Source organism: Microtus pennsylvanicus, chromosome 8 (assembly GCF_037038515.1).
Source record: "Microtus pennsylvanicus isolate mMicPen1 chromosome 8, mMicPen1.hap1, whole genome shotgun sequence".
Classification (NCBI taxonomy): Eukaryota; Metazoa; Chordata; class Mammalia; order Rodentia; family Cricetidae; genus Microtus; species Microtus pennsylvanicus.
The window spans coordinates 5,585,001-5,610,856 of NC_134586.1; the positions used below are offsets into that span (position 1 = coordinate 5,585,001).

A 25,856-nucleotide genomic window follows, 5' to 3' on the forward strand; every position below is an offset into this window, starting at 1 on the left:
CTCTCCGTGTTGGCTAGTTGGTTAGACAGCCAGCTCCCTGTCTCCACATCTAGTACCCTGGGATTATAGAAAGGCTGCCATGCCCACCCAGCTTTTTATGTGTGCTCTGGAATCCAGATATAGTTCCTCACGGTTGCACGGTAAGGGCTTTACCCATTGAGCTTCGTCCTCAGACCCCTTTGTATAATTTATCATGTCAAGAGATCGGGTGGGATAAGCAGAAGCCAGTGTCATGGCTGAGTGCTTTTGCTATTGCTTATAATCATCATCATCACCATCACCATCATCATCATCTCCATTGTTGTCGCTGTTACAGGGTTTCATGTAGCCCAACTAGCCTTACATTCATTATGTAGGTGAGTTGACCTTGAATTTCTTATCCACGTCTTGAGTGATTACAGATGTGTGCCACCACGCCTGATTTCTGCAGTGCTGGTATTAAATGCAGGGCCTTGTGTATATTAGATAAGCACTCTACATGCCCAGCCCTTTATCTTGTTAGGAATATACTTTTTTATATATCTATGGACCTCACCGGGAGACCTCTGGCAAGGTCAAGATTGGAGCTTAGCGTTAGGACATGGTTCTTGGCTCTGTGGGTGATGGAGGCCTGATCTAAAGGGCCATAGAATCCTTGGGACAGGGTGTTTTTGTTACTGTTTAAACTCTGGTACTCAAAGTAAAATAGCTTGCCTATTATTTGTCTTTATTCTACTCTGTCCATCCCATTCTCTGTCCTTCCTCAGCACCTTCCTCTGCGTCCTGTTATGGTTTTTCCAGGTGTAAGCCCCAAATGTTTCCTATGTTAACCTGTGGTCAGGGCAGCGAGCATGAGGCGCTCTCAATGCCCTGGCAGCCATAAACTAATTAAAGTAGACAGGAACCACCAACAAAAGAAAGTTCTCCGTTTCTCTCCCCTCCCCCTTCTTTTCTTTTTCTTTCTTTTTCCCAGTAAATAGCCAGCTCCTTTGTTCCCGGCTGTACTATTTCATTTCTGTCACCATTGTCCTCATTGTTCTCTCAAACAGGAGGGGTCTGGGCCAGGAGCAGCAAGGTCTCTGCTAATGACGGGAAGCCTTTAAAGTTTGTACAGCATTTCATCTTCTCTGTGGGAGTTTTAGGACGTACCCAGTGTTTGATCCCCACCGTGCAACTTTGCTTCTACTTAATTAACAGATCCCCCATTACCCTTTCTCATTGAGAGGCGCATGGGAGGCCCATTGGGAAGTAATTCAAGGCCAATCTGAGGGATGGCAAGAATTAGAGAAGTCAGTTGTTTTAAGGCTAATGCTCAGGAAATAAAGATGTCCCATTTCAGAGATCTCATTTAAAATTTTTGCTCATTTCTCTTTTGTGCTCCGAAAGAACAGGTGTGTCAATGATTTTGCCCCCGGAGCAGTGTAAGGGCCATCCAGGGACTGTTTATAGCTGTCAGGAATATCAATAAAAAGAGGATGATATTAGGAGATGTAACAATGTTAACGAGATTTTCCCCCTCTTTTTATGGCTCGCGGTCTCTTTCTGCCCAGCTTATTAGTCAAGTCTCAACTGCCCACTGCAACTTTTTCAGGGCTCATGAGGCAAAATAGTAGGTGGGGCTCTTTCAGGGGTCACTCATTTTACAGTCCAGGAGAAGCTAGATTTTTTTCTTGTGATGATTTTGTTCCAAGGGTGTCAATACGAGTCACAAATAACAAATCACATGCCAGCACTGGGATTCTGTCCCCCGTCTAAGCTCTTTGCAGCGAACGTGGCAGAACAATGCCACGAGTCACAAGTTGGTGTGCAAATGCCTCGAACCGAGCCCTTTGGTTCCTTGAATTTGCTTGCCTGAACCACAGGTAGCCCCGGTTGCAAAGGTGTCTGTAGGGAGCATGCCTTGCTCAACTTCCTGTCCTTCTAGTCCCCCAGTCTTATGAGCAATGACCCCCTTTATCTAATGAATTAGGAGTTACTCCTGCCTTGCAATTCTCAGTTTGCCACTTGGCATTGGGAATCAAAGCAGGGCTATTTAGTGCAGCAGTAAATGGCCCGCCACATTAGCCCCCTGGCATGCTGAGCTATTAGGTTGTTTTACTGTTGTTAAAGTTACATTTGTTAGGTGGAGTTGCTGCCCCTCCACACAGATCGAGCAGAGTCAGATGCCCAGTGGAGACAGCACATGCACACAACGTGAGCTAGGCAAGACCCAGAGGGTCAGGCCAGATGGCTGGACCTCAGATCAGCGATACTCTCCGGATGCAGAAGTGAGACCCTGGAAGACTGTGACTTTACAAAGGGGGCGGGCTGGGGGTTGAAGATGGGGAGGCCACTGGACAGATGCGGATCTCTGCTGTGCTGTGACTAAACTAATTGCATGGGCTTGATTAAGCTCTCCTTTAGAGCAGTTCTTAAGTGAACCACTAATTGTCAGAGTACTGTGAAGTAAGAAAGGCCAGAGTTGAAGGCTGATGTGGCCAGCACCCACCGAGGCACCCACTGAAGCTGGACGGAAGGCTGGGGCACAGAAGAATATCCCCAAATGGAAGGAGAAAGAACTATGGTTGTCGTGTGTGTGTGTGTGTGTGTGTGAGAGAGAGAGAGAGAGAGAGAGAGAGAGAGAGAGAGAGAGAGAGAGAGAGCAATAGACAGACAGTCAGACAGAGAGACACACATACACAGAGTGTTTCTGAAAGCTAGGAACATGCCAGCAGTATCTAGCTTCATGCAGCCAGCTTGCAGGGTTGAGTTGGCATTTGGTAACTTGGGAGCGGCTGCCAGTATGTGTGTGGTGGGAAAGAGGGAATAGACAACAAGAAAAACACATAGAGCTTTAAAAAAGATGTAAAATGATTCACTTCGAGCCATATGGACAAAAATGTTGTCACAAAAATAAGGCCAAAAAATAGTGCCAGGTTAGACTTTTAGTTCAAAAACATATGTATAACCATCCCATGAACATGAATTTTAATTAGTATTTTGATAGAGAGAAACCAGATATTTTTTTAACCTGCTCTGTTCTTGTTTTCTGTTCCTCTCCCAGTTTTAGCCTGCATTAAACATTCATGTACTGTATGTTTTGTGTCCGTGTGAAGAATGCCTTATCCCGGGACTAGTGGGAATGCAAACATCTTAGTTTTCTGTGGCATACAAAATATCTTCCCGGTGGAGCATGCGAGTCGAAGCTCATCTCGGGGAAACGGAGCACTCTCTCTCTGAGACCCAGGCACACCAGGGAGGAAGGAAGCCATATGCCTCGCTTTTTGTCAGTACAGGCAGCTGGACCCATTCCGCTCCCCACATCCACCGCTCACACCAAGCACATCTAGTCTCTGGGGGGTGCTTTTGCAACAAGGTATGCATTTCACACATATGTGTACACACACGTATATACGGCACATATATAATGCATATATAGCATATATTATTATCTATATGGCTATATATATAGAGAGAGAGAACTGGCTATAACTACACAGATCTTTGGTGATGGATCATATAGTTTATCAATAAGTAAATCTAATGTATATTTATATATTTGCATTTCAGCTATGATCTACTTACTTTGATGCATGCATGACGTGTGCATATGTGTGGAGGTGCCTGTGCGTGGGGTGCATGGGTATAGAGGCCAGAGGTCAATGCTGATGCTTTTATCATTCTCTATTTTGAAATGGTATCTCTCACTGCACTTGAATCTTGCCACTCCAGCTAGGAGGCTAGCCAGCAAGCCCTGGGAATCCTGTGTGTGCTCTCCCATGCCTACAAGCGTGTGTGTGTGTGTGTGTATGTGTGTGTGTGGGGTGTTCCAGGTGCACACCACTGTGTCTGACATCCCTATGAGTGCTGGACCGGAAATCGGAACTCAAGCCCTTAAGCCTGTGTTACAGTACTTTACACACAGAGCCTCTCCCGAGCCGCTGAGCTTGTCCTGCTTCTGCAAAGGATTGGTGATGATGGAAAGATGATGGCTGAGCTGTTCTCCCTTAGCAAAGGTTGCTCCCACCTTCAGTAGGTACTTCCTCAATCCCCGGAGTGGGATGGCTAAAGGCAATACTGTAAAGTGCGTGTATTAAGAAGCTTGTTGGTACCGAGGAGGCCGGGTACATTCCAGGTTTCCCCCACAGAAGGAATATTGGTGGATCAGGTATTTGTATTGTGAAGGATGAAAATTTAATAGTAATATTAAATTTATTTACATTATATCAACAAATTATTAACAATATTATTAAAGTAATAATAATAAGTCATTATTATCACTTAACATTAAAACACATAGTCTGATAAGGTTTTGCATCCTGTAATTCTAAAAGCTGGGAGGTAGAGACAGGAAGATCAGAAGTTCAAGGTCATCCTTAGTGTGTAGTGACGTCCCAGACAGCCTGGGCTATATAAGACCATTAGAAATCGACAGATACCCCAAAGCAAGTGCAACAATAGCCATGCGTCATTCAGATCTCAGTACAAAATTTAAGTTATTTCATATTCTTTGCTGGAATCTCCAAGCCTTCCTGGGAGAACTAGCTTCATTTCAGATGAATCCAAAGATGAGTGTGAAATCTGCAATTGTCTTATAAAAGGCAAGGTTTACTCCCCGCGAGGGAGCGCAAAGGTGCCTCATTATATCTGGGCAATATGGCTAGTCCTCTTCTCCCTCATCTCCTTCTCCCCCTAAGGAACCTGCGCTCCCCCCCTGGGTGGGTTCTACCTGGAGGCCTCTTGGTGTTGGTGGGCGAGGTTTTGTTTCCTGTGCTTTTCTCTAGAAGGAGTTAGTCATTGCTCCTGTAAAGATGATGCTGTGGATTGGCTCTGGAATATCCCCAGTTGTCTCTATGTCAAAGACTCGTCTCCGGGGTGCGGCTAATGGAAGATGCAAGAAATTCTGAGAGCTGGGGCTTATGGCCAGGCTGGAGATCACTGAGGATGTGGACCTCAAAGATATCAGATCCCAGACTACCTGTGGTCCGAAGATAAAAAGTCTTGCCACATCCTTTCTCATCAATCAGCAATTGTCAGTCAGTCATGGCTGAAATGGGCAAAACCTTTCTTCTTTGTAAAGTGATTGGCTCAGGCATTTCTTCCAGTAAGGGAAAGCTGATTGTTAAATCTTAAATGCAGATTATTACCACAGAGAGCAATGATACTGGACGTCCAGTGACCTCAAGGTGCAAACTGGAGTTCCCGAGAAGTTCATTATGTAAAAACTGTACATAAAAGAATCTGGATTTACACAGGTTGCTCAGTTTCCGCAGAGAGAAAACAAGTTGTTACTAAACATGCCTCCTCGCTTTGAGAGCTCTCTCTTGGGTTTATGGATTCCGGGAATGCTCCCTAGATTAGCATGTCAGATTTGCATTGGCATATTTCATAGACTACTCATCCCTCTATGTAAGCACCTTTGCTTACTTACCAAGGTCACTTGCTATGGCCGTGAAGAATGAAATTAAGCCAGGTTGGAGGGGCCACAGAGCAATTGACTCTGTGACAATTTTATTGAGAGCAATACGATTTTTTTTATACTTTTATCATACTCTAAGTGCAATTGCTAGGATTCATACAATTGTAGTTGTCAGGATACAATGAAGTTTGTATCCTGTAACAAGATTAATGTCTAAGGCCAGTTTCCTGTCAAGTTTGCAAGCTTCCTTGATATCTGTGGGCACATATAGAGAAACACACAGTGGCCTGAATGCTTCATTGCCTGGGGGAGTACACCAGTCTCCCAGGAACTGGAAGGCACGTGGTGCCCCAGGAGCCATGGATGCTAACCTGAAAACCTTGTGACACATGTGTCTCAGGGCAGCTAGGCCAGGCCGACATCATGGTTCCTTGCACCTCTGTCCAGCCATTGATCCTTCTCTCTCTCCACCTGTCCATTCACCCATCGTTATCTGTATCAACTGTCCTCTCCTCCCTCCCTTCACACATCCCAACTTGTTGTAATTGGAGCGGCGGTTTACGTTCCTGGCACCCAGCCGCCCGCACGGCTAGCGTTATACCCAAAATAATTACACAGAAACTGTATTCTTTTAAACACTGCTTAACCCTTTAGTTCCAGCCTCTTATTGGCTAGCTCTTACATATTGATCTAACCCATTTTTAATAATCTGTGTAGCCCATGAGGTGGCTTACCAGGGAAGATCTTAACTTGCATCTGTCTGGAGTGGGAGAATCATGGCGACTCACTGACTCAGTTTCTTTCTCCCAAAATTCTGTTCTGTCTACTCTGCCTACCTAATTTTCTGTCCTATTAGGGCCAAGCAGTTTTCTTTATTAATTAACCAATGAAAGCAACAGATAAGTACAAGACCCACCTCCATCACCAACTCACCCATCTACCTACCCACCTATTCATCATCCCTCTACCCATGCATGCATCCATCCACAAATCCAGCCATACATACATAAATTTCTCACCTCATACGAATTCTACATGGGAGGAAAGTTGAATGTTATTTCCTTGCTGCCAGGGTGCTTGTATGTCAGGTATTTTCTAACTCTTAGAGTTCCAGGAGTGTCCATGAATTTGGGTGAATTTGGGGTTTCAGAAACATCTTGTGAAATGAGAAAAAATTAAAAGAAGTCTTAAAACACACATTTCCTTCTAACATGTGGACCACTTTCAAGGGTTAGAACTCAGGGGAACTCAGTGGAAGTGTGAGCGGCCATCCAAGCTTCCCTGTCTTGCTCTGCTCCCTCAAAAGAGACATTGAGACAGTGCAGTCATTCAGACCAACCTTGGAACCCTCTCTCACACCAGTGGTTTTTCTGGAAATTGTGGGCTGAGCTTCGGAAAGCTTTTGGAGGGCAGGGGAATGTCATTCAGTGGTCGAATAGCCTTTCATACATGGGACCCTTGGTTTGATTCTCAGCAATGCTGAAATGTAAATAAACATAAAAGAATATATGTAGTTAATATTATAACATTAGCTGAAATTGCAAAATGTTGGAGATAACCTAAGTCCTCATACATAAAACGCTTGTTGGATAAATTAAGATATGTTCATATAGTAAAATACCTGCGACAGTATAACTAATGAGAACTTCCTCTATGAATGACTTGAAGATGTTTCCAAGAGCCACGGTTAGGTGGAGATTTCTAAAAAGTCTCCGGAGAGTATACAGAGTGCTCTTGTTTCCATAAGAAAGACAAATAAGAATAACCACATATAGCTGCTCATTTAAAATCATAAATAAAGGAAAGATAGGTTGCGCTAGGGAAATTAATAGACTATCTCTAGTGCAGAGGTGGGAGAGAACAGAATTGATTAGATTCGAAGAGTGCTGCCCTCATTTACAGTTTGATTTTTGACCCGTGTAAGCAGTTTGTTTATTTAAAAAGTCTGTTGTAAGCAGCAGCAATGAGACAATACTGCCTGATTGTGAAATGGATGGATAGACAGACGGCAATCTTTGTGGCCGGAACTTGGGACCGGTACTCTATCAAAGACAAGAAGGGAAGTAGGGAGCGAGATACAGGAAATGATAAAGGGCTGTAGATAGTATTTGTGAGGGTCCCCCTTAGCCCGTAAATCCTGTATATCTTCATTTCCGGACACTGCCGGCACTGTCTTCTCCCCTCTTACAAAAAAGAGGAGACGGAGTAAGCTATGACTCTTTTCCTACTTAGGAGGCCAGGGTGGGGTCTACAATATGATTCCTTAGACAGTCTGCTGGACAGAGAACACGGTGTCTGTCCAAACTGTTTGCCTGCGTCTGAATCGTAATCATTAAAACAACGCGTTATAGGCCATGTAACTTGCTTTCTAATAAGCCATATTGTCTATGCCTCTCCTTTGTACTCACTACACAGAAAATGTCAATACTGTCCCCTTTTTGCTCCCTTTCAACCCAGCTGTTTTAGAGAGAAGCCAGCTTTCGAAGTTAACCCTTTCAGATAAAAAATGCAGTGGTTACTAAAATAATTTTATTAGTGAAATATTAGCATAAAAAGGGGAAATGGGAGGAGAGGGGAGAGGGGAAACTGTGGTCAGTATGTAAAAAAAATGAAAAAATTTTATTTAAAGAAAATAAATAAAAGAAATATTACCATAAAAAGGAAAAACCAAAGATGAAAATTGATTGATTTAATGACTTTTCAGAGAGAATTCCAGTGGCCCAAAATTTTTAAAGAAAGACTGAGTCTCTTCTTCTCTGCTGATTGGCAAGGTTCCTAGATGGTGTGTGTGACTTAAAAATGTTTGGCATAACGGTGTGTGCCATTTAACCATCAGCCAGCATTGCAGGTTTCTTATGTAACCAGAATTAGCAATCGTACCTGCAGGCAGGCTGCTTTGGTGACGAATAACGTACGGTCTAGAGTCACACCTTCAACTTTTGGTCATGAGAGAAGGGAAGGAGGGACGGGAACATAAGGCTGACACCCCCTGTCTATAGAGAAAGTGTGTTTGATTTCACCAAAAACACTGGCGCCTATGAGTATAAAAAACTAAATAGGTAAAATTTCAAACCATGTCAGTCAGGGCAAGCCATGCGAGACCCGAATGAGTAGGCAGGATTTTAGGAGATGGCGAGGAGAAACCAGGACAGGAGCAGGCCCCCTGTGTGTTTGAAATTGGAATGAAAAACGTCATGAAGGCAGGAAGAGCCACCGTTTGGGTAAGGCGTCTGTCAGTCGGTGGTCTCAGCAGTAAACCTCCATGTCTACTACTTGCCTTCTAGCCCCAACAGAGGGAAAATATCAAGAATAAAATGGGAACAATGGTTTCTTATACCAAAAGCTATGAAATATAAGCATTGCCATTCTAAGTAGGCAAGGTCTACAAGCTTTAAAAATGGGGACCTATAGAATCTATAGGCCAGTCTCCTGGCCATGCTGACCGATGGGATGAATTTATTAACTGTAACTACTCTGGTATAAACATACACATTACTGCAAACACTTGCACATACACACACACACACACACACACACACACACACACACACACACACAGAGAGAGAGAGAGAGATCGGAAAAGAGAAAGAGAGGGGGGAAGGGGAGAGAGAGGGGGAAGGAGAGAGAGAGGAAGAGAGAGAGAAAGAGAGAGGGAGAGAGGGGGAGAGAGAAGGAGAGAGAAAGGGAAGGAGAGAGAGAGAAAGGGAAGGAGAGAGAGAAAGAGAGAGGGAAAGAGAGAGGGGGGAAAGAGAGAGGGGGGAGGAGAGAGAGAGACCCCTCTGCAGCACAGAACAGTCTTCCTCCTCTCCTCTGCCATCTTATTTACATTTCATCTCCCAGAGTAAATTCCCATCATTTGAACTTTTAAAAAATGTATTTCAATATTACTTAAGCAAAGATGAGTAATGATGTAGACAGCTTTAAAATAGGTTATTACCATTCAAATACTCTGCGGGTAAATTATATTTTGAAAGGGGGGGTCCTCTGAAACACTGCAAATGGAGACTTTATTCTAAGTAATCAAAATTGCTTTGCTTGTTCAGAGCGGCATTAAAAGCCCCGTCCACTAATTGAGAGAAGGCAGGGCCGAAGCAGCCCTGTCCCTCATCAGATGGTCTTGCAGGCACGGCTTGTCGTCCTCGGTTGCCAGCTCAATCTAATAGTTCCGCTGGCTCACATTAATGGGAATTCATTATGACACAGTGTGTCCTTCCAGTGCAGCAACAATGGGCAGCCAGTGGGATAGCTTTCTCCCCCTGCTCTTTCTTGATCCTGGTCCGTCCTTCCTGCTGGAGTTCAAGCAGCCACCTTTGCATAAACCTGCATCCTCTGGCTAACTGGAGCCTGGGGATCCTGCTGAGGGATTGTAGCCTGGTCCCTTATTCAGGCTTTGTAAAGATGTTCTAGGACAATAGGCAGAGTCCCTGTGGAAAACCATAGCACTTCCTAAGGGAAGCACAGTGCACATGTGTGCATGCATGCATGCGTGTGTGTGTATGTGTGTGGGAGAGAGAGAGAATTGTGTGTCTATATGTGTGTGTGCCTCTGTGCTTGTTTCTGTAAGTGTGTTTTGTGTTTATGTGAGTATGAATATATATGTATTAGTGTGCATGTATATAGGTATATGCATGTGCTTGAATATATGTATTTGTGTGACTGTGCATGTAGTAGTGTAGGTGGGTGTGTATGCATATGTGTTCATGCAAATGTGTTTATACATGTTAATGTGTGTTTATGTGTATATATGTGTGTGTGTGAGTATATGTATATGCAAGTGTGGATGCATGAGTAGTGTATGTGTACTTATTTAAATGTGTGTATATGCATGCAGTATGTGAATGTGGGTGTGTATGCATATGTGTGTTCATGCAAATGTGTTTATATATGTGAATGTGTGTATGCGTATACATGTGTGTAAGTCTATGTATGTGTGTATGTGTGCTTCTTTGAATGTGTGTGTGAATGTACATGCATATATGTATATGTGAGTGTGTATTTGCATGTTCATATGTGTGAATGAGTATATGTATGTGTGTATGTATGAGTGTGTGTGCATGTGTGTGTATGGTTATGCACACACATGCTATGGATTCTTAGGGAGTAAATATTCTTATTCAATATCAATTCCTGGAGGAATGCTCATAAGAATTCCGAGGTAGAAAGTTTACAGATTTGATGTTTCCTCAGCATTTGACTATTCAACACCGCAGGAAACACAGGGTGGAGGGACAAACATCTTCTGAAAAGAATCTGCCTGATTTTTTCCTGTCGCGTGATCAAGCCACCTGAGTAGCCAGATTCACCATATTCTAGGATGATGTCGGCGTGTTTGCACGGGTCATTGTGCTGACTCGGATCATGTCTTCTGTTGGCGGAGGCTGGTTCAGCTCTGCCCAGGAAAGGGTGTCAAATGCTTCTCTGCTGCGGTTTTCCCTCGGTGTCTGTAGATTACCTGCAGGGGTAGAAAGGCCGAGCCTGTTGACTCCGACTCTGCAGGCCAAGAGTGGTGATGCTTCCTGGGAATGAGGTCTGGGACTGCCCTGTCACCCACTGTGTCCTGAACCCCAGTCTGAGCTCACGGTGGGATGCCTACTCCGAGCAGTTGGACCATGGTGTGATTTCTGCCATGTTAAAAGCCTGCCTCCCCCCGCCACACACACACACCATTTGTTCTTTGAAATTCCAAAATCTGTCCCTGTGGGTTGGATATAAGGAAATAGCCCGATTGTCTCAACATACTCTAATTGAGCAGAAAGGCTGGCTCTGATTAGGCGTCAGTATCCAGCCAGTCATTCATGAGGTCTCTCTGGTATTTGATTCTGTCAGCACCATCCCCTGTCCAAGTTTTCCATTCAGAATGCAAAACCACTGCATCACACGTGTTCTTGAATAAAACAGTCTGTCTTTCCGCAGTACTTGTAATGTGTGTTGACTAAGATCTAAGATCTGAGCCCACACCCATCTTCACAGTACAAACCTTAGCTCCCACAAATACCCGAGTCATCCATGACTGATTCTTCTCCACAAAGCAAAGAGAAGCAAACAACAAGATATGTGTGTGTGATGAACTCAGCCCTTTCTGTATGTGTGTGCACTGTGCACATGCATGTGTGTGATAAACTCAGCCCTATGTATATGTGAGTGCACTGTGCACATGCATGTGTGTGATGAACAGTGCTGAGTATATGTGTGTACAGGATAAACTTGGTACTGAGTGTGTGTGTGTGTGTGTGTGTAAGATGAAGTTAGCACTGTGTATGTGTGCGTGTGATGAAGTTAACGCTGTGTATATGTGTGTGTGATGAAGTAGGCACTGTGTGACGAAGTAGGCGCTGTGTATATGTGTGTATGAAGTCACTACTATGTATATATGTGTGTGATGAAGTACGTACTGTGTACATGTGTGTGTGTTAGAGTAGACATTGTGTACATGTATGTGATAAAGTCAGCACTGTGTGTATATGTGTGTGATGGAGGCACTGTGTGTGTGTGTGATGAAGTAGGTGCTGTGTATATGTGTGTGTGTGTGATGAATGAGGGTCTGTGTATGTATGTGTGTGTGATGAAGTAGGCACTGTGTGTGTGTGATGAAGTAGGCGCTGTGTGTGTGTGTGTGTGTGATGAAGTAGGCACTGTGTACATGTGTGTGATGAAGTAGGCACTGTGTATGTGTATGTGTGTGTGATGAAGTAGGCGCTGTGTGTGTGTGTGTGTGTGTGTGTGTGTGTGTGTGTGTGTGTGTGTGTGACGAAGTTAGTGCTGCTTCTGTGACTCGGGAGAACAAATGTGTACGTTCTTACCATAGCCAGGGGAACAAATGGAGGCAGGGTTAGTAGACAGGACCTAGAGATTGCCACAGGAAATGGGAAATGTGTGGGCTCTTTTGGGAGACGACTGAACGACTTGCTGTGTTCCTGTCTGGTGAAGGGGATAAGACACACGACTTCCTGCTCTGTTCAAACTTCACAGTGGCTTCTGCTTTCCCAAGAACAGAAATTTGTTCTTGCAGTGGCCTAGCAGGCTCTGGGGCCCAGGGTGTCCAACATGTTCATAGCTAAACAAATTGCGATCTACAAAGTCCACAAACAATCCCCACTCAACTCTGCTTTTTAAAAAGGGGGTGGGGAAAGGAATTTTATGTTTTCGGTATTCTGGGCCCCACTCATCTGGTCTCGTTTGCTGCTTCCCGCCTGCCCCATGGTCCCTTGGGCTGCTTTCTTTTTCATGCTAAATTCACATTTATCTTCTTGTCTCCCCACAGTTACTTCATTTTCCTCCACCCTACATCTTTCTGTCTTGTTTTCTGTTCTTGTCTTTTTCTCCATCGACAAGCAAAAAGCTTCCTGGGACAATCCTAGTGTTCCATTTCCTTCCTCGAGCAGTAATTGGGAGACAGCGGAGGCTCATACTTGTAAACATGTTCAGTAGCATTGTACTAAAGGCCCAGATTTGTTCAGAGAGCTGCTCCTCTTACAGAGAAGCTCAGTTCAGTTCCCAGCTCACAAGTCATGCTGGGAGCTCACAACTGCCTGGGCCTCCAGTTCCAGGGCACCGGACACCCTCTCCTGGACTCCAGAGACACCTAAACCTGATGCACACACACACAAACTAAAAATGGAAAAAAAAAACTTTTATAAAATGACTTGGAGATTAAAATCTGAGAAAGTAGTAGATTTGTCAAGAGACAGAGTCAAAAGGAGAATTTTGCATGTTCTCACAGGTGCACCTGCTCATTCATCGTTTATGCACTGATCTCCTACTATAAATCGGGCCTTATTTTAGGCAACAGAGACAAAGCAATGGATAAGATAGGCAAACCATAAAGCAAACTAGCATTAGCAATAGAAGCTTCTAGATAAGAAATCAAAGGAAGTGGGGGTCGGGTGAGGACGGCCTCCAGTTTGTACATTTTTTTTTTACTTTAATGTAACCGATTCACATCCCTACTAAGTTAATACTTAATGTAACACCTTAGCAGATACTGGAAATTGCGTGACTCACAGCTGCCCATGGACTTTATTGAAATACAAATGGCTTGTGCTGGCAGTTACGAAGATTCGAGTCACAGATCTGCCCCAAAGCTCTAACCACGGCCACCTAAGTTCAGAGTCCTCATCTGCTAAGTGGCTTGCTGACGTCTATTTCATAGGGCGGTTTCAGCAGGCAAATGAGAAACCAGTGTGAGTATTGAGAAAGTGTAGCTAAGGAGAGGAAATTATCCGGTTAATATTGTAACATCACTCATCTCTCCGTTGCACTCGATGTGCGTGTGCAGTCTTACTGGGTCAATAGCAGAGCTTCTGCCTGATAACCAACATTTATATTTTTGGAGCATTCATGTTTTGTAAGGAACTTTAAGGCCCTGGGTCATGGGCCTTTGTCCTTGAAGATGGTGCCTCGCACAGCACTGTTGTTTGCTTGGTCAAATGATGGTCTCTTTTCCTAAGACACATTGTTAGCCATTTGGACACATCCCCCCTTTAATTTTATCAATAACTTTGGAGTCATACATATCTTGTTGATATATCTCAGAAATGAGATTGTATATGAATGTCTCTAAGATCGTTCCCACACCTGACCAGCACACTCGGTTTTCTTAAACACATGTCCACCTTCTCCCCACTATCTTCCACACCCCACCACCACGATGCCACCTTGAGAAGCCTTAATCAACACTTGCTGTTTTGATGTGGTTTGTAACTGAGTACGTCTGTCTGTTCAGTAACCTGTCTGTCCAGGGAACCGCCAACAAGTCCCCCAAGACCACTAGGAGCCTTAGCAGGGGACTCACTGAGAAGAAACTGAGGAGTATGCCGAAGGGAGACCAGGCAGGAGAGAGGATTGAGGAGTCTCTGTTGAGAGTTTCTTCCAGGAACAAAGGGCACAACAAGGTGATCCAAAAGAAGGGTCACCACAGTCGAGGCAGGAGAGAGGATTGAGGAGTCTCTGTTGAGAGTTTCTTCCAGGAACAAAGGGCACGACAAGGTGATCCAAAAGAAGGGTCACCACAGTCAAGAAGGTGGCGAACAAAGCACCAAGCCGGAGCTGGGGCAGGAGCTACACAGGGGAAGGAGGGACACGTCTTGTAAATAGTTAAGAAGTTCACAGTCATCTCGGGCTTTTGATCTTAGCATACACAAGGCTCTGAGGCAGGACGATTTATATGAGATCAACCTGGGCATGGTGTAGGGAATGAAACCTGAATGGGAATAAGAGGGGCACTGATAATCACAGCCATGATTCAGTGGCTCCCTAGATGTGGGGAGGGCAGGGGAGGAGGAGTTTGCTCTAGGCTGAGCCCGAGGACTTCCTGGAAGGCTTGCAAATGCGCACAAATCACCTTCAGTTTAAAGTCAAAATGTGTGAAAGTTAGGAACCTAAATGACAGCAAGAAAACCATTCCTGTACCCGCAGGGTCGTGAGACGATTGCGCTGTTTCTTCTCAGCATCCGGTGCTAGCCCTTTTCTAGAAAGGACATCTCCTGAGACCCTCAAAAGACCTTCATTTTCTGTGTAACCCAAAGACGATTGACATAGCCCTGTCCAGTCAGAAAGTCCCATTCTTTCTCCATGTGGGGGAGGAATTGAAAGTATGTAAAAGAATGTCCATTAGGGCACTGTGCCTTCTCTCCTGCTGGGATGAGCCTGGATTTAGACAGTGTTAAAGGGAAGATGTTGAGATGAGATGAGCTGTAGGGACGGTTGCCCTGGACTATATAACGTGATATTTTACTAACCATTCCGTAAGACAAGACTGATCAAGACCTCCACTGAAGAGTTGAGGAGTAAAAGAGGCAGGGTTAGAAACTTCCTGCTGGTCGCACACACATGCTGGCAGAGAGATGATTAGGATTAATAAATCTTTTCTTTTGTTTTTAGCTCAGGCTGGCTTTGAACTTGCTATGGATGGAGTCAAAGATAATTTTAGTGGCTTAATCGTTCAAATATTTGTAGGGCAGTCTTGGAAATTCCATGCTTCTAATCTCGAGTATATTGTACCCCTCACTTGGGCCACCTCGTTAGTGTAACACGAATTCATTTGCCGCTTGGGAACATAAAGGGAGCTCAGAAAACTTGTGCCTGAATTCAAGAGCTGAGGTTAGTCGAGTCTGAAATGAGCTTCAAAAGATGCTGTCACCAAGACAGCCTAAGCAAACCTTGGTTTTCAAAGTTGGGTAGTGTGGTTCACATTTTTAATTCTGGAACTCAGGAGGCAGAGGGATCTTCATGAGTTCAAGGCCAGTGTGGTCTACAGGGTGAGTTCCAGGTCAACCAGAGCTACACAGTAAGACCATGCCTCAAATCCAACAATAATAAATTCAAGTGTCAAGTGACAACATTTTCTTCCTTAAGCGTCTTGAGAAAGCCAAACTGGCTCCGGATGTGAACCCTCCAGACAGATGTCTCCTCTCCATTGTGCTATTTTCTCCAAGCTGACTGCTGCCGCCCAGACCCTGCTCTGGTTGTAGCTTTATTGTAAACGTAGAAAAGGGAACAGTTGTATCCCTCTGTTGTTTCACTTTCTCCTTTATGTCTGTATTAGTTATGCTGGGATATGTTGCATCTCCATAAAAAAAAAATTAGGATCGTTTTGTCAATTTGTATGAAGAAATGAGTTTTTGATATGATTCTGTGTCGAATCTACAGATAAATTGGTAGAAAATTTCATTTTTAAGAACAATAGTGTTTTCTTATCCATGAATATTGGATGTCTTTTCATCGTCTTAGTTTAAGTTTTTTTAAATACTGTCTTTAGTTTGTACATTGGTAAATTTTATTAAAAATTATTTTGTTAATTTATTTCTATTTGTCTTCTCCCATAATTTAATGTGTGGAATTCATTTCTTGATTTTTCTTTTCAGAATTATTCTGTGCTAGAATATGAAAATATGTTACATTTTTACACATGATTAAATATCCTTAACCTTACAATAGCTATCATTTGGTTTTGTGATAATTTAGTGACTTGAGATTTTCTAAATAAAAACATTGTTTACGGGGAAAAAAAAAACCCACAATCAACCAAACAAACACAATACCAGTTAACTTCTTCCATTCCATCTCAAAGCCTCTGGTTTCTTCTTCTTTTCGTGGGATGCCAAGTGCCACCTCTAATCCTATGTTGTGTGAGTAGATGCCTTTGTCTTGCTTTCCACCTTAGGGGGACACGGATATTCTCTGTAAAATGCTCTGAGCTTTCTATGTGTCTTAGTAGGTTGAGGAGGATAGTTCTTAGCTGGCTGAGCTTCATGCTTTTGTCAGGAAAGAGTGGTGGCTCATGTATGTCAAGTGCTTTCTGCAGCCTACTAGCAGCACTATGGTAGGGTAATGTCACTTGTTTCATTACAATGCTTTATACTGCGATGTTTAGACACCTAGATAAGTTTTCCTCCCTGGAGTCAATGCCACATGATTGTGGAATATAATCATCCTTAGAATTTAATGTTCTTTGAAATAACTTAGAAATTCAGAAATCCCTTAAGAGCACTTAGGCTTTCTGGAATATAAATATTAATAAGAATCAATAATAAAAGCATAAGTGACCCATCCTTTCATTTCCTTACCTGTACTTGGTATATTAAGACCAAAAATCTAGTGTTATCCCAAAGTATCATTTTAAATATTACTTTAAAATTTCTGAATATGTAATCTTCCTGGTAAGATAGAATCCTTCTAGGGCAAAACTGTGTACAGTTTTATTTATCTAGTTTAATTTAACAATCACAGTTAATTTAATATTTGTGTTATTTCAAATGTCATCAATAAATGCTTGAACACCTTGGAATCGTAGAATTTGGTCATGGGGGTGGGTAAGCCTAAAACACGCAGAGGGCTGATAAGCGTCTCACTACACCATAACGCCATTGTAATATTTGTATGTAGAAAGTACTTTGTGTTTTTACCGTCAAGACAGGTTTAGAAGACTTGGAGATAAGGCTAAGGTGACTTAGTGGGAATCCCATGTTTCTACCTTATGCTTTTCATGATTTTTTTTTGCCGGGAAATTCTTTGCTTAGTGTCCTAGGGTGATCTTAGCTGTGCTATGCTGTATTAGTAAATACATAGTTGATAAATGTGGGTGCCTGTTCGGGCGGTCTTCTTGGAGTTCTCCTGCCAGAAGAATGTTTCAAATGTATTTTAATTCAACAATAATAGCTTATAAAATGATTGTTATTGTCCATCTCAATAAAACCAAGCCTGGGATCCCCACAAGATACACAAACATGTTTGCGTGTAAGTGTGTATACACGCGTGTGCATGTAGCTTATTAACAGCATGAAGTCTTTAAAGTGGCATAACTGTCAGCGTTTCTAAAATAGCTAGTTCCTATTTTACACGTCAAGTTTCACCAGCATTGGAAATGTCATCCACATAAGGTTCTTTGGTTATTTTTCACCGATTATCCATTACCAGCTACTAAATGGCACAGTCCAACGATTCCACCATTGGCTGTAAATCGGGTCTAGAAAAGCAAAGTATTAAAGTCAAATTTGTGAAATGTATTCTAAAACTTTGTAGCACAAATATTGGACTGACTCCGTAGTGTCTGATGTTGTAGACCTGAGTGTTGGAAACTACTGCCAGGTTATTGAACAGCTGCTATTTCTTTTTTATTTTTCAGTGTCTCGAGAAGCAGAGAGCAGCGAGGACACCCGGAAGTGGGAGAGGTTGACCTGCAGCTCCCAGGTCAGGACTGGCATAGCCTTTGATTGTTATTTCCGTCATTTGTATAGCTCTCAAATCTCTTGTCGCTGCCGTCTGTGAGTTCTCAGCTGGGGTTAGTTCTTGCAGGTTTTCTGATGCAGCCAGCTCTCATGTGTCCAAAGCCCAGAGTTCCGTTACATGATTTCTAGTATTTGAATATGAGAAATAATTTAAAAAAAACTTTTGTGAAGTGGAAGGAATTTTGAAACCTAGTAAGATGCATAGGAAATCTAATTATGATTGTTCTTTTTATTACAATATCTTAAAACAAAGACTTTTTGATGAGTTGCCCAGATTTCAACTCTTAAAATACATGGAATGTTAGATGATATAACTGTGGTGGTAAAAGTTCTGTGTTAGGGGCATCTGCCTTGACGCCTCTGCTGTACACGCTGCCTCCAGGTCAACCCAGAAGGCTTTGGGCGCTTGTCACAGTTGCCCCCAGTGCTAGCAATAGTTTTTAACTAGTTCATGCTGAACATCATGTGCAAAATGAAATTTAATTAAAGATGCTAGGCACCAGCCACCATGACTATTGGGCTGTTGGTCTGTCTGTGGATCTGTGTCCTCAGTGGGTTATGGAATCTTGCTGGCATTTGCCCCGAGGCTTGCTGGGAGAGAGGCTGATGACCTTGTGTTCATCTTCTGGGTCTCTCCATTGTCTTAAACAGTGATTTTAACCCTGGCTGCTATTGTTCAGCTGCTCACAGAAGACAGGGTCCCTCTCTGTCGCTGCCTGTGTTCTAATTCCCCCTGGGGTCCCAGCAGTTCAGCCCACCTACCCACCTCCTTCAGAATACCTCAGCAGAGGGTATTTTGATGTTCATCACAATTTGAGGTCAATGCTTTTGTCCTTTTGTCTGATCGCGTCTCCTAAGGGAAAATGATTACATGTGTATGAATTGAGCTTCTTGTTGGTATCTTGTGAGTACTTCATGGGTTTTGTTGTTTCAGGCATTAGCTGTAGAGATTAGACAAGTTTTAATTGGCCCATGCCTTGAAAGAATATTACCTTTTAGTTAAAAGAAAAGTAATTTGAGGAATATCTTGGTGCTGTCCATATGCTAAATAATGTTCTTGCCTAGATTAAGTATGAGTTCTACAAAATGCTTGTTTAAAATGCTATAACCATCGGATTGATGGGTGGTCTTGAAGGGTTGAGAAGCACGCCTGCAGAAAACTTTCATGAGGAGCGTTCTAGTGATAAACACATCCCAGGTTTGAGCTCACAAATACTGCTGAGAAAATCACCCAAACCAACCAAGTGTAAGCGAAAAGTGGTGAATGCTCTTGGTATTCAGATACTCTATAAATCAAAGCTTCTAGAATTTTCCACTCATAACTCTTTACCTCCTGAGAAATTTTTATGCAGTTCCAGTATATAGATGTGTAAAATAGGTATATAAATCAAATATCTACTGATGATAAATTATAATGAATTTATTTTCGGCCTTCTCTTTAGTATGCACACTACTTTGCCATTTATTAAAGTTGAAAGCAAAATTGCACACCAGGAGGTGGACATGCTTATTTATTTATTTTTTTACCTAATGAATTAATAAATCCTGGTTGAACACCTGCTATTGCAGGACATCTTCAGTGGTTTTTAGAGTTGATCAATAGTTTGGTTTTATAAGAGATCACTCTTAAAAATGCCACTTTATATAAATATGTATTAACAAAGTATATCTGGGGTTATTCCGGAAACTGTTGGAAATAAAATAATATATTGTGCGATGCAAAGACACACTAATTTGACTCTTACTGGTAATGATGGCTGGAAAATATTGAAAGTTTTCTTCAAAATCAGCTTTGCTTACGTAAGCTCAGGAAATGTTGTGGGTACAGAAAAACACTGCAGTCCACAGCATCTGTCTGTCTTAAGTGTGTAGATGTCGTGAACGGCAAAAAGAGCCTCAATATCCTGCTGGCTTTACAGTCCTAAGCTGCCATCAAATCAACAGAGCCGGTTTTAAGATGATGAGGACATTAGCGTGAGGCCATTCTTCCAAACAATGGTGCCACTGTGACAAACCGCAGAACAGGAACCGTTTTGAACACTGAGCTTTACACCTTTGGAGGCGTGGTCACATTTGGCACCTTCACCAGCTTACTGTTTTATAAAGAATGAAACTGACATATTTCACCTAGATTATACTGATATTTGAAGAAATCAAGAAGTTCTGTTTGGGGACATCATGATATTTTTTTTTCAGGTGTTGTGTATCAAAAGAAATTTCAATAAAAAGATGATTTTTCTATTCATACAAGGAAAAGCTTATTCTATACAGAAATACAGTGTGATGATTAATCTAGCTATGTATATTATTGATAGGATATAATGAAGGGAGACCACACTGCCTAGGGTAGTTCTCTGTTATTTATAAAAAAGCAGAAGCACAGAGCCATGCCTGGAGCAAGAGGAGACGCCTTTGGCCCACAAGGAGGAAAGACCTTCAGTTGGGAGGGCAGGGGTGGAGCTTCTGCCTGGAGTGGTGGTGAAATGGCAAGGCCAGTGATGGAGGGGCAGAGAAACAGGAGAGAGACTGGGGACAGCCATGTGTCCTCACAGAGCAGCTGGACTGTGACTCTCCCTTAGAAGTAGAGATTTAGTGGACGTCTTCTGGCTGCTGCCAGGCAGGTGGTGTGCATCGCTTTGAAATGTCCGTATAAATGGTGAATGAGCATAGACTTCTGCCAACATGGGTGAGGGTAACGGTGTCTTATCAGAACCTCGAGTATGGTTTTCATCCCCGTGCCTTTGATGTGGAGGATCCTTATAGTCCGAGCCACACCGTTTGTCTCTACTTAGCAACTTGTTTTATAAAAGGGCCTTAAATTATGATAAATAGTGGTTAAAGCTGTGAGCATCTGATTAATCTCTTTGCTCATCTGAATTCTGCATTTGGTTACCACTTATAATAAAGCTGTATAGCTTTGTGGAAACCCAGAAAAACTTTCAAGTTTTATATTCTATTGGCAAAGTGGAGTTTTTTGAAAATTAACATTATGCTTTCCGTATAATTGCCACATGATCCATAAGACTGTTTATGAAAAAGGAAAATGGGGTGGGTTGTTTTTTAATAAGCAAATGATTTAGCGGGAATTAGGGAGCGTGAAGCATAGAGACCACCCTGGTGGTTGGTTACCAGCTGGTTAAGTAGAGGTTATTAATCTGTATTTACAACCAAGTGATCAAACATACGGAACATCCAGGGTAGTTTTTATCTCTGTTTCCTTTTTACATTTGTTAAGCGATTATGCCCATAGGTGATAGACAATTGCTTGAACAAGGAGTTGCCTTTCTTAGTCACAACTGTTTATACTACAAATGAGAACAAAGGCTATTATTTCAGAGAAATGGCAGAGGAAAATAGCCACACATGTTTTCAGAAAGATTGTTAGGTTAGAGAAGATGTTATTGAAATTTAGAAGGCAGAGTAATTCCTGCCATTATCCTCCTCTCATGTGATGAATCAAAGGGATGCAGAAAAGGCTTCTGGGAGATGGATCAGCCTTTTTCCGTGATCTGTGTTCTGCTGTCAAATAACTCCATCAGGGATTTTCCAAAAACTTAACAGCAGTATATTAAGAAATGATTACAAATTATAATTACGTGAGTCCTAGTTTCTACTATATATAGAGAGATATAGATACACTTTTTCCTCACACACTGAAATATATTTAAGAAATGATTACAAGTTATAAGTAAATGATATAGTTCTAAATTTCTATTATATACACATACTTTTTCTTATGTACTGAAATATTTGTACATATATATGACTATTTAGTTTCATTTTTCCTCAAAATTCTTATTTTTCAGTAAGGAGAATTAGAATTGCTTTTATGATTAAACAGAAAATAAGGTAGAGTTGTGACATTATTTTTGAGTCATTCCTGCTGAACATGGTTTCTCAGTTGTGCTAGGTCTGGAGAAATTCAAATCTGTCTTCCCTCAGACACTGAAGAAGGGTTCTCTGTGACCTGGAGTGTCAGTGGCCAACCCTCGCCCTCTGGTCACACAGGTGTTAGATTCTCCCTGTGGTATGCCCAGTCTCGCCCTCTTCGATAAAAATTATCACCATTGTTTAGATACTCCGAATTTTTCACCTCAAATAATTTTCTTTTCACTTAATTCCCCTTTTCAAATAAATTTCTTCAAATTTTAGTTCTTCCTTCATACAAAATATCTGTAAAGTTTTTTATCTTTTTAATTTTATTTAAGATTGCCTGCATATGTCTGTATACTGTGTGTCTGCAGTGTGTGTAGAGGCCAGAACAGGGCATTGGCTCTCCTGGAGCTGGAGTTAAAGACAGCTGTGAGCTGTCATGTAGGTGCTGGGAATACATTTATGGTATGTCATTAATGCCCAGGTGAGTTACATGCTGCTCTTGGAGAACATGGAATCTTCACACTCCTTAGTCGGCTGTGGCTTGTTAGGCTTGGGATGCCACTGCAAAGCCATGTGATACTGTGGGCTATGTCCTGGGTGAATCCATTGACACTGTGCTGATGTGGTGGACTATGTGGTGGAAGAGAGATCAATGCAGTCACGAAGGAGGGATGCAGCAAAGTCAGATGGGGTAGATAGGGAGAGACAACAGGTGCCGCTGGGAACCGGAGCTGATCAGTGGGGCTTGATGACGTTAGAGAGTAGCGATAGGCAATTTTCGCCACTGGATACCTGAAATTAAACCATACAATGCACAGATAAGGAAATCAGAAAAAGTACTTGTTTTTTCTAAGTTGATTTGATTTTGGACGAGGGAGAATGGATTGTTCTAGAGTCTTTGTGTATGAGGTCCATGTGAATACACGAAGGAAATACTTCTTACCCAAGATTGCTGAAGTCAGCGTGGAGATAGAGTATGGAGCCCTGTGACTTTAAACTTGAGGGTGACAGTTGCTGCCACCGTGGGGGGAGGGCAGTGCAGGCTGAGGGGTCCATGGAGGGAGGGCAGTGCAGGCTGAGGGGGTCCTGTGAAAGAGCAGAGGTCTGACCTCCAAGTGGACATTAAAAGAGGCTAATGGGGAGAAGTGGAAGGTAGCAGAGACTCCCAAGCTTCACCTGGAGCTGTGTTCCACTAAGTGTGGTCCCACCTATCCCATGCTCTGTTTTTTTTTTCATTTAATATATTAAAATTTTGTACAGTGCCTGCCAGAGATGCATACGTGAGTAAGGAAGCACGGAGAGCCAGATTTATCGACTCACTGGAATTTCATCATTTCCAGATTATTCCAAGTTTTTGGAAGTATTGGGACTCATTTGCTCATGTATCCATTCATACACTTCCCGTCCATCCATTTGCTCGTGTATCCATTTATACACTTCCCGTCCATCCATTTGCTCGTGTATCCATTCATACACTTCTTGTCCATCCATTTGCTCAGGTATCCATTCATACACTTCCTGTCCATCCATTTGCTCATGGATCCATTCATACTCTTCTCGTCCATCCATTTGCTCAGGTATCCATTCATACACTTCCCGTCCATCCATTTGCTCAGATATCCATTCATAATCCTCATGTCCATTCATTTGCTCGTGTATCCATTCATACACTTCCTGTCCATCCATTTGCTCAGGTATCCATTCATACACTTCCTGTCCATCCATTTGCTCAGGTATCCATTCATACACTTCCTGTCCATCCATTTGCTCAGGTATCCATTCATACACTTCCTGTCCATCCATTTGCTCATGGATCCATTCATACACTTCCTGTCCATCCATTTGCTCAGGTATCCATTCATACTCTTCTCGTCCATCCATTTGCTCAGGTATCCATTCATACTCTTCTCGTCCATCCATTTGCTTATCAATTCATTTGTTTGCTCATTCACTTGTTCATTTCCTCATTCATCTTCCCACCCATTCATCTGTTTATATGCTAATGAGCATTAGCCTAAAGCCCCGTACTTGGGACACTGCTGGTTCCTTAATCATATTTCCTGAGCACCTCATCACTGCTTCAACTGGGCCCTCCTCAGAAGAGGTCTCCTCTTCCTGAGTGCAGCTGGATTATTTCCACAACGAAGTGGTAAACAACATTGCGGCTTAGTCTTCCACCGATGGGAAAGACTCACTTCTCTAGTTCCCCTTCTATATTTACCGTCAAATTGTGAGTTTGTAGAAGATTTAAGCCATTTTCTTAGCAGTCGTTGTTCACAGCGATGTCTAGAGATTTGCCAAACCCAACCAAGATCCCATGTTGCCTGAGAATTGTTTGGGCAGAAACGCAAGCTAGAAGAGCAGAGTCCTGAGCCTCCCTGGCTGACGCCTGAGTGCTTGCCCGGGGTGTCCCCGGGAACAGGGGCTGGCACAGGTGTTCGCACAGTTGTTTGTGGCTACTCCACTGGGTGTTCTTAGCCCTGCTGGTCTGTGGTGCTGGGAATATCTGGCAAGCAGTCAGCCTGGCTGCATGTTTCTCTGGGGGAAATAAAAGCCACGGAGGAGTCATCGGTGTGACCCTCTGCTGGATAGCTGGCACGCAGGCGCGCCACAGGAAACCCCTCTGTTGTGATTTGGTGAAGCGGTGCATGTTGGGCGCTCCTGAATGCTCTCCACTCAAGGTGGAAGTGGAGCACCGAGCAGAGACTTCCTGGCTACTTCCCTGTGGTTAAGCTTAACACCAGCTGATCTGTTGATAAAAGGGAGCCGGGGCCTGGTGGGGAGAGGAAGGAGTTTCCTTTGCTTCTGGGATCGCATTTCTGAGCTTCCCGCTTCTGTCTGACCCATCCATACTGCAGAGTTGTCGCTAGCATCATTAGCGAGCAAAGTGTTGATAACATAGTCAAATGCACAGCGGAGTTCTGGCTCTTAGGTGTCTGGACTAACTCCCAATATTAGGAACGGGAGTCAGGCTGCCATCGCTTTTCCCAGGCTAACAGACGTCCTGCCATTAGCAGTCGGAAGGCAATTTTATGAAAATACACAGCCCTGCTGAGTTGCTTTCCACAGATAAACAAGGAAGGCAGGAGAGACGCTTTGTTTTTAAGTAATTATTTAAACCATACATTACAGGTAATTTTCTTTTGCTGGGAAAGCAAGTGCTACCAGACCCGCAAACCTATTGGGTGACAGTGACTCAAATAATGTGATATTGCCATTTCTAAGAGCTAAAGCAGTGTTTGATTTCCCCTTAAGTACAAACAGAGCAAATTGGATCCAGGTATCACACACATATGTCTTATAGCTGACATTATGTTTGGGGATGAGCAGCGTGGAACTGCGCAGAACTATGGGAATACAGCACATTGACCCACGGAGCTCTGGGCACAGAGACTGGACCTCCAAACACAGATTAGGACAGGAGGGCCAAGAGGAAATCAGATTTCATCCTATGAAAGACACCTCTTAATAGGATGCTTGTATTTAAACCTCAAGGGGTTAGTAAAGGTATTTGTGTGTCGGTGGGGCCGGAACTTTGCTGGTCCCGATGGTAAAGACGGCAGAAAGCATTTTCAGGATTACTCAGGGTCCATTAAACCCACAGCCTTCCTTTTGCTTCTTAGAGGGACACATTAGCAAGCTTGGGCTGCTTACCTGAATCCACAATGGCCTCCGTGCAGGCAAGGGGAGCCTTTCCTGCCTGGGAGATCCCAGAGGGGTCAGGAAGGCTTGTTCTGCGCTGCTGCCCAGAGGAAGTGACGTAGCTCAGTAAGGGTGTCAGGGTGTCGCAGCTCTCAGTCCAATCCAATGGCTACCTAGTTCCTTTTGCTCTGGTCTTTGCGGCCTTGACTCTAGAGGAGAAATAAGAAGGAAGCAGG

General features: G+C 43.1%; 1 protein-coding gene across 2 annotated transcripts in view; it reads left to right on the plus strand.

Moving 5' to 3' along the window:
- Sox5 (SRY-box transcription factor 5) overlaps positions 1–25,856 on the plus strand; it is a 998,560-nt gene that overhangs the window by 361,250 nt on the left and 611,454 nt on the right. For both annotated transcript variants that reach the window (XM_075982319.1, XM_075982312.1), the window contains exon 4: positions 18,000–18,064. The gene's annotated coding sequence lies outside the window, so the exon portion shown is untranslated. The remainder of the gene's footprint in view (positions 1–17,999; positions 18,065–25,856) is intronic.